The following is a 7,554-nucleotide window of genomic DNA, read 5'->3' as shown; positions in this document are numbered from 1 at the left end:
GGAGTGGCTTGGGAACCCTCTTGGCTGCACGAAGAGCTTCCTGTCCTACAGGATAGTGAGTCACTGTGGAGCCAAGGCAGGAAAAGCAGACCGACACAGGGTGCCCTGGGACTGTCTGTGCCAAATGGAAAACCTACTGTCAGCTCAGAAGAGCCTTTACTGACACACCGAGGGTAAAAATGGTGCTTTGCCAACCACCCTCACCACACATCCCCAAACGTGCCATATGGCCACAAGTACTACGAATGAGTCTGCCGCTCCTCGGGTTCTGGTGTGAATTGACAATGAGTCTAACATATAAATTACATCGTCTTTTAACTTTTTGTGATGTATAGCATTGGACAGCTTTGTCTGGGACAATCCATCATGGACTGGTCCTGTTGACATTTTGGATTCTCTCCTATGACCTTGTCCTTTCAGCACAGGCATAATTGTGCTTATGATAATTTTATTCCCAGTAAGGCAGCTATTTTGCACACCTTTGAGTTACAGAATAACTAAGAAGCCAGTCCCCTGCACGGCTGCTGAAGCAAGGCACCTTGAACCCATTAATGCTGAGGCGCAGTCAGTCCAGCGGTGCGGCAGCAAATGGAAGTGGGCAAACTCGCCTCGGTCGGTGCACGTAGGTGGGTTACCTCTGCTTAGTTGAGCTTGCAAATCACTATACCACAGGTGCAATCTCAGCTGGGGGCTCCCTGCTGAGGAAACACTGGCCATATGTTTGTACAGCAGATGACAGAGGGGTCTGCACAACCAAGCCCTCACCATGTGAAGGGGCTAGCAGGCAAAGGAGAGGGACCCAGGCTTGTTCCCTCAGCCCAGCTCACATGCAAAGAGCTTCCCATTCCACACAGAGAGCATTAGGTTCAGGAATCTTTGCTAATTTGCCCGTACATATGTACCATTGTCGTGTTTGGGGATTTTTTTTTAGATATGTAGCACTAGCAATTATCTAGGGTGATGGGCACATCTTTTTTCTTGAAGAATTGACTGTTCAGTGTCACTTTAGCAGGAATATACAATTATTATGGTACATGAATTATTTGAGCTGTTCCCTATGAAGACTGATTGCCTTTCACAGGCTGTGTGTGGGAGAGGCAGAGAAATCCCTGCTATTCCAGAGTCGGCACCCCCAGGCAGCCAAGTGCAGCTGCACAGGTGCAAATATCAGTTCGTCCATAGCAGCGCTTGAGCCAAAGCCTCTGCCCCTCCTGCTCTAGAAACAAGAGAGTGGTTTAGCTTGTCTAAAACCATTGGGCTAAGAATAATGGGAGAATGTGTAGGCCTGCAAATATTTAAAGTTACCCTTAACTCTGAGCTACATATCACAACAGTGAGGAGAAGGGGGCATCCCATCACATCCACGTCTGCAATTTCAGTGAAGAAGCAGTTATGTCACCTGTAGCCACCTGTCAATATAAAATTATTAGACTGATTAAGTAATTGTAACGAGTAGGCTATGGCACTTCCAGTGCAATGGCCAGGGAACGACACAAGTGCAGGTGTGTTTCAGCTGAAGACAACAGCTTCACAGCATCACTCTGCCCTCTTCTATACATTTTTCAGCCCCTTCAGTTTGGCCACTGAAGCCAATGGGAGGAGATGGAGGGAGAGACATCAATTTGGCCAGGGATGGAAAGTGACCTGCTACAGGAGCAGCTACTGCCAAGCTTGAAGGAGTGGCAAGCAGGGGGACTGTTTTTTTTTTTGTATTTTTTTCTGCTTGCCACAACATGCTTTTGTACTGTTTCTGGATCTGCTTCCTTTACACGTGTTTTGAAGCTGCTTCTGGGTGGAGGTGGTTGTTTCTGGAGCGTGGATGCGATGCTGGAGATGCTGCTCAAGCCCACAGACTTCTTGCATGCTGCTAACTCCTGCTGCCCTTGGCACTCATGCCCGCTGTCAGCCAGACTTTATTTGCCATCAAATTTAGCATAAAGTGTATCTGCTGTTTACCAGAAAGAGTCGCTCTCCCGAGAACAGTAGCTCGTTTTCAGCCCCCAGCCTGGTGAAGGAGAAGGTATTGGGTGCACGGCCTAAAGCTTCGTGCCTGAAGGAGAGAGGTGCTTCTGCAGCTCGGGGGACAGCACAGGAACAAGGCCATGTCCCCTTATCTCCTCCACCACTTCCTCCTCACCTATGCGCTTTCTGGAAGCTGTAACTTAACTTAGCATTGCATGTTATTTGGTACTTGCTATCAAAACAGCCCAGAGAGCCAGCAAGAGACGCCAACAGACAAGACAGGGGTTTTTTAGACAAATGTTGAAGCTCGTGGAGGAGCAGCAACGCAGCACCAACACCAACTGACTTTCAGTTGAGTTGAAAAAGCAATTACCTAGTACCATGACACGAAGGGGAAGGAGGTAATGTTTTACGATGCCACGACTCCCCTTCCTCCCCGTTCCTTCGAGCTGGGAGGGGGCTGCAGTGCCCCCTGCCTCCACCTGTCACACGGGTGGGCACAGGGAAACCCACGGGCCCCGCTCTGCCTTGTCCCCTGCCTCCCTCCTCCAGGGAGCCCCCCAGTGAGAGCTCCTCCGTCGGTCACAGGAGCTTTCCTGAAGCCTCGGTAAAACGCCCCCGGCCCCGGTACAATGCCCCGCTGCCGCCGCCCTCTCCCACGCACCCCCCGCGGCTCCCGCCCTCTCACTTCTCTCTCTCTCTCCCCCTCCCGTTTATGTATTTATTTATTTATTTCTCTATTTCTCTCCCTGCGGAAGCGGCAGCCACGCCAGGTTAAAGCCCTGAAACCCGAAGCCCTGAAACCGAGCCGCGTGTCCCCGCCGCTCCCACCCGTGTCCGGCCCCGGCCGCCGTCGGGGGGCCCCGACGGACGTCGGCTGCGCTCCGGCCGCCCAGACGCGACGGTGACGGCCGAGCCCAGGGAGAACAGGAGCAGGGAACTGGGAAGGGGGGGGGGGGGCGTCCCGGGGATTTCCTCCCCTTCCCGGGAAGCCGCTGAGGCTGCCCTTCGCGAGAGAGGCGAAGAAACGCGGATCCGCCTCGCCCGCGCCGAGGGATGCTCGCCCCGTCCACCCGCGGCAGCTCCGGCGTGGGAACCTCAACCCGGGACCGAACATCTCCTCGGCGCCCCCCCAAAGCCCGCTGCCCTCCCACCCCCACCCCCACCCCGAGCCCCCCCCGGCCCTGAGGCAGGGTCGCCCCCAGCCCCGGGGAGCCCCAGGCTCCGGAGCCCAAACGGCCCCGGCCGCCCCGTTCTGCATGTTAATACCGAAATCTGGAAGTGGAAATTGTTTGATGTATGAGGAGACGTTATCTAATTAGGGCGTAAGAAATTTAATCTTTCCAGCAGGCAGGTCATATAATTAATGTTAATTTAACGCTCAAATTCTCAGTCATTAATTTTTATTCTCTTAAATGTAGTTTGGCAGGGCCCCCTGATCCATGGCAATGGATTTTACTGGATGTAAGAGCACACTTGGTCTTTGGAGTGAATTACTGCAGCCCTTCCTATCCCAATAACAAGATCACATCATGTATGCATTATTAAGCCATGTAATTGAATGGTCCATAGTTTGCATATCAGACTATTAAAATAATGTGTTTTGCTTTTCTTCCAACACGTAATGTTAAAGCCTTTGCGAATATTTGGTGATTCTGATAATTATCACCAAATTACTACAAATGTTCTCTTCATTAACGTGATTTCTTTCAAGCATTTTTAAAAATGTGAATAATGCATTAAGTGGTGGCTTGTAAAGTGTGTTTTTTTTAAATAAAACTTGACAACCGCAATTCGAAAATGAGACCGAAAGAAAAATAAAAAGAAAAAAAAAAAAAAAAAACAATTGAACGGAAGAGCACAGTAGAACAGTTGTGCTATATGATTGGAAAGGACGACTTTTATTTTTCCCTATTTCAGATAAGTGACTGTACACCTTTAAAGTTTCACTCCATCGCGAGCAAAAGTGCATGCAATCCAAAGAACTGCCGATTGCAGAAGATACAGAGCAGATGGAGGAACAAAGTTGGAGCTTTTCCTTTTGCAGGGAATAGATGGGGACAGAGGCAGACAGACAGAGAGATTGATTTGAAAAGATACTGACCTCTCTCCTTCAGCTGCAATTTAACTTGTCCTAAAAAAAAAAAAAAAAAAAAAAAAAAAAAAAAAAAGTGAAATCAGCGTCCTCCCCTCCTCCCCGCCCTGCCTGCCTCCTTCCCCCCGCCCCAAGTGCGCGCTGTCATTTGAACAAACTGCGGCGCCGATCTCGGAAGGTGAATAATTCCCAATTAACTAAGTAACTAACTTTCTTCTTGCCATCTTGAGTCACTCACTTAACTAAATCTTAAGCCTCCGAGACCCTTCATTACCGCCTTCCCCCCGCCGCACTGTTTTCAAAGTTCAATAGCGAGGCAACAAAAAAAAAAAAAAAAGAGAGAAAGAAAAAAAAAAAAAAAAACAAAAAACAAAGGCCACCCCAGCAGCTGGTGTCGGGAGCAGTACCACGGATGCTCTGCGGGGCGTGAAGCAGGGCCGGGCTGCGGGAGCCGGGGCGCCCCGCAGCGCTGCGGGATGGCTGCGAGACGGCTGCGGGACGGCTGCGGGACGGCTGCGGGGCGAGCAGGAGCGGGTCCCCGACGGGCCAGCCCCGGCCACGCTCTTATTTTGGTTGGGAGCGGGCGGCGCGGCCCCGGCTGGAGCGCGGAGGGAGGCGAACTGTGCTCCTCTGTTCGGTTTCGGGTTGGTTGGGCTTTTTTTTTTTTTTTTTTGATTTTTTTTCCTCCCCCCCTCCCCTCTCTCTCTCTCCTCACTATAGCAACCAACGCCAGGCTGGCAAAAATGCACCCTCTGTGGACAATGGCCCGGCCTTCCTGCTCGCCTCGCTCCTCTTCTTCCTCCCCGAGCCAAAGAAACTTTCCAGATCCCCCCCGGCCCCTCCTGCATCTCCCCCGGGGCAGGCTCCGAGGGCAGCCCCACAGGCACCGGGCCCGGGGAAGGCAGCAGGGGGTGTCCCCACGCTGCGGGTGCTTTGGGGGGGCTGCCCCCTTTGCACCGGGCTGAGGATGCTCTGGGGGGCTGCTGCGGCCCCGATCTCCCCAGGGTGCCCGCAGCCGTGTCCCGTGCTGAGTAAAAGCCCAGTGATACCCCCAGGCTGGGCATCCCTTCGGCCTGGAGGCAAGCACGGCGCTGGAGAGCCCGGGAAGTGTTTGGGGAGGGAGAGGAGCCACCTTCCTCCTGCCGCCAGCCCAGCTCGCCCCAAAGCCGGAGGGGGGCAGAGGGGGCCGGAGGGGGCCGGAGGGGGCCGGAGGGCCGTGCCCCGGGCGCTTCGGCTGAGCCCTTCCCGGAGCGCTGCTCGGCTCCACCGGCCGCGATCGCTGCAAGAAAGAAGAAAACAACCGTTAGCTGCATCACAGAGGGATGGAGAGCTTGCTCTCTCTTTTATTTCTATTTTTTATATGTTGTCCCGCACAGCTCCCCGGTGCAGGGTTTGGGAAGTGCCATCTGAAATCCCCTTTGCCTGCCGGAGGGGCTCGGCCGCCTCCCCCCGCTCCTCTCCACCTGCTCCCGGGCCAGCAGAAACGCCCCAAAAGCCCCGTCGTGGGGCGCTCCTTTACCGGCCAGGCGCTGGGAAAGTAAAAGGCAAACTCCACTCGCGTCCGGGTCTGGCTGCGAGGATTCAATAAACAAGCCGCATTAACTCCAGCCAGAATTTATCTCGTAGACTGATGGAATTTGTCTTTTTTTTTTTTTTTTTTTTTTTTCCTCCTGCTTCTTCTGCTTCTTTTTCCCCCCAAGGCCTCATATTCTCCACTCAAAATTTCGCAGCCTTCCTTTGATAAATTACTCAAAGTAATCCCTGCACCAGCCAAGTCTGACTGGTTGACGTTGTGTTAGAAGTCTTCATAGCGGTGTCTGTCTATAAAATATTCACTTGCGGACTACAAAGGGTGGATCATTTTTAATGACAAGATTCAGAACTGGGGGATGAAGGGAAAAGATTAATATCCGTGAATTCAAATAATTTAATTTCAAATGCCGAACTTAGAGCATTATACCCTACCAGTTTAAACAGCGATGCAGATAAAATAGAAGAGTCTCGGGTGAATGAAGTGGCCGGAAGAATAGAGTTGCGGGGACTGCTGGAAATGAGCCTTCATGCAAACTTTGCGGGAACTTTTTTTTTTTTTCTTTTTTAAATTCCACACTTTTCTATCTTCTGGGATAATCGGTATTGTAGCGGGGCAAAAATAGAGGCGATATTCTGTATGTGTGCGTGCGGATATATGTATGTGTACATGTATATATACGTGCGGGGAGATTTTCCTCCGTCTCCAGATAGGTGGGGAAATCTATTTGGACGGCGGATTTTAATTTCAATGGGTAATGTGAGCTCGTGCAATCAAAGTTATCAATTTCTGTCCTTTTTGTTTAGATTTCTTAGTTAAATGTGTTTGTTATATCTACCCCGAGGAGAAGCAACTTGAAAGTGTAGCTTTTGAGTCATCTTATAAATACATCCCTGAGGCTGCGGTTCTTGCAGCTTTAAGCAGTTTTCATTAAAGCAGCCAGCTGCCTCTTTGTGTAGATTGGATTTTTTTTTTTTTTTTTTTTTTTTTTTTAAGCAATCACTTGTGAAGCCCCGGCCTCAGTTTTGTCTCTCCGCAGGCCCTTAAAGTTGAAGTTTCATTCATGCCTTGGGTCTCGCCACCGAATCAGCCTTCCTCGGAGCAGCGCTGGCGAGAGCCACACGAGGAGTGCGGGCTCGAATACTTCACAGGGAAAGGTTAAAAAGGAAGCAGAGATCAAAACAACCCCGTCTCACAAAAGGTGCATTAAACGCGCCCCGGCAAGGAGCACAGCGCTGCCGAGCCGGCCTTCGCAGGCAGCGCCGGGAGCCTGGCTTGGCTGCGCCCCGCCGTTCTCCCAGGGAGGCTCGGGCATTTTTTTTTCTCCCCCCTTTTTTCCTCTCCTCGTCGCTTTTGCCCCCGGGGGGGGGGACGTGGGGAGGGGGTCGCCGGGGACCCCCGTGAGGTGCTCGCAGCCCCGTGCTGCGGAGCGAGGCTGCCGGAGGAGGAGGAGCGGCGCGGCGGTGAAGGAGATATCAAGGAGGGCTGTCAGTTCAAAGCTTGCGGGGCCGTTTGAAAGCCTTCCTCCCGTCAAAGTGCAGCAGCCCGGGTGTTTGAACAGCTGCTTTGAACGGCGAGCGAGGGGCTGAGCCGAACCACGGCACCGCAGCGCCCGCCCGAGACGCCGCACCACCTCCAGCCGGCTTTTGTGCGGCCGGAGAAAGGGGAATAAAGCCCCGGGGGACCGCGGGTCCCGCGGGTCAGCCCCGCACGGCGGGCGGGGGGAGCACGGCTGCCTCCCTCACACCGCCGGCGCCCGGCGGGTCCCGCGGCCGAGGCTGCGGCCGGCACCGGGACGGGACCGGGGACGGGGACCGGGGACGGGGACCGGGACCGGGCACCCGCTCCCCTCGCTCCGCCTCGTCAGGGTCTCCCCGCGCCGGGCCGCGCAACAGGAGCCGTTAACGGGCGGGCCCGGGGCGGGGCGGGGCGGGGCGGGGGCGCGGAGCTCCTCACCCCTCACCCC

The 7,554-nt window shown here is 53.5% G+C and overlaps 1 long non-coding RNA gene across 2 annotated transcripts; it reads right to left on the bottom strand.

The window, feature by feature from the left end:
• Positions 1–1,315: 1,315 nt before the first annotated feature.
• LOC118157097 lies at positions 1,316–4,372 on the bottom strand. 2 transcript variants are annotated; one of them, XR_004746541.1, is made up of 3 exons: positions 4,296–4,360; positions 4,067–4,096; positions 1,316–1,409 (listed from the first exon to the last, which is right to left on the bottom strand). It is a non-coding gene; the product is annotated as an uncharacterized LOC118157097 (long non-coding RNA). The 2 variants fall into 2 exon arrangements; XR_004746540.1 differs by lacking the exon at positions 1,316–1,409 and having other exon boundaries at positions 3,841–4,096; positions 4,296–4,372.
• Positions 4,373–7,554: the final 3,182 nt, after the last annotated feature.

The sequence above is a fragment of the Oxyura jamaicensis genome (assembly GCF_011077185.1).
Source record: "Oxyura jamaicensis isolate SHBP4307 breed ruddy duck chromosome 3 unlocalized genomic scaffold, BPBGC_Ojam_1.0 oxy3_random_OJ70729, whole genome shotgun sequence".
Lineage (NCBI taxonomy): Eukaryota > Metazoa > Chordata > Aves > Anseriformes > Anatidae > Oxyura > Oxyura jamaicensis.
The sequence above is the reverse complement of the archived record's forward strand: the minus strand, read 5'-3'. Positions and strand labels throughout refer to the sequence as shown.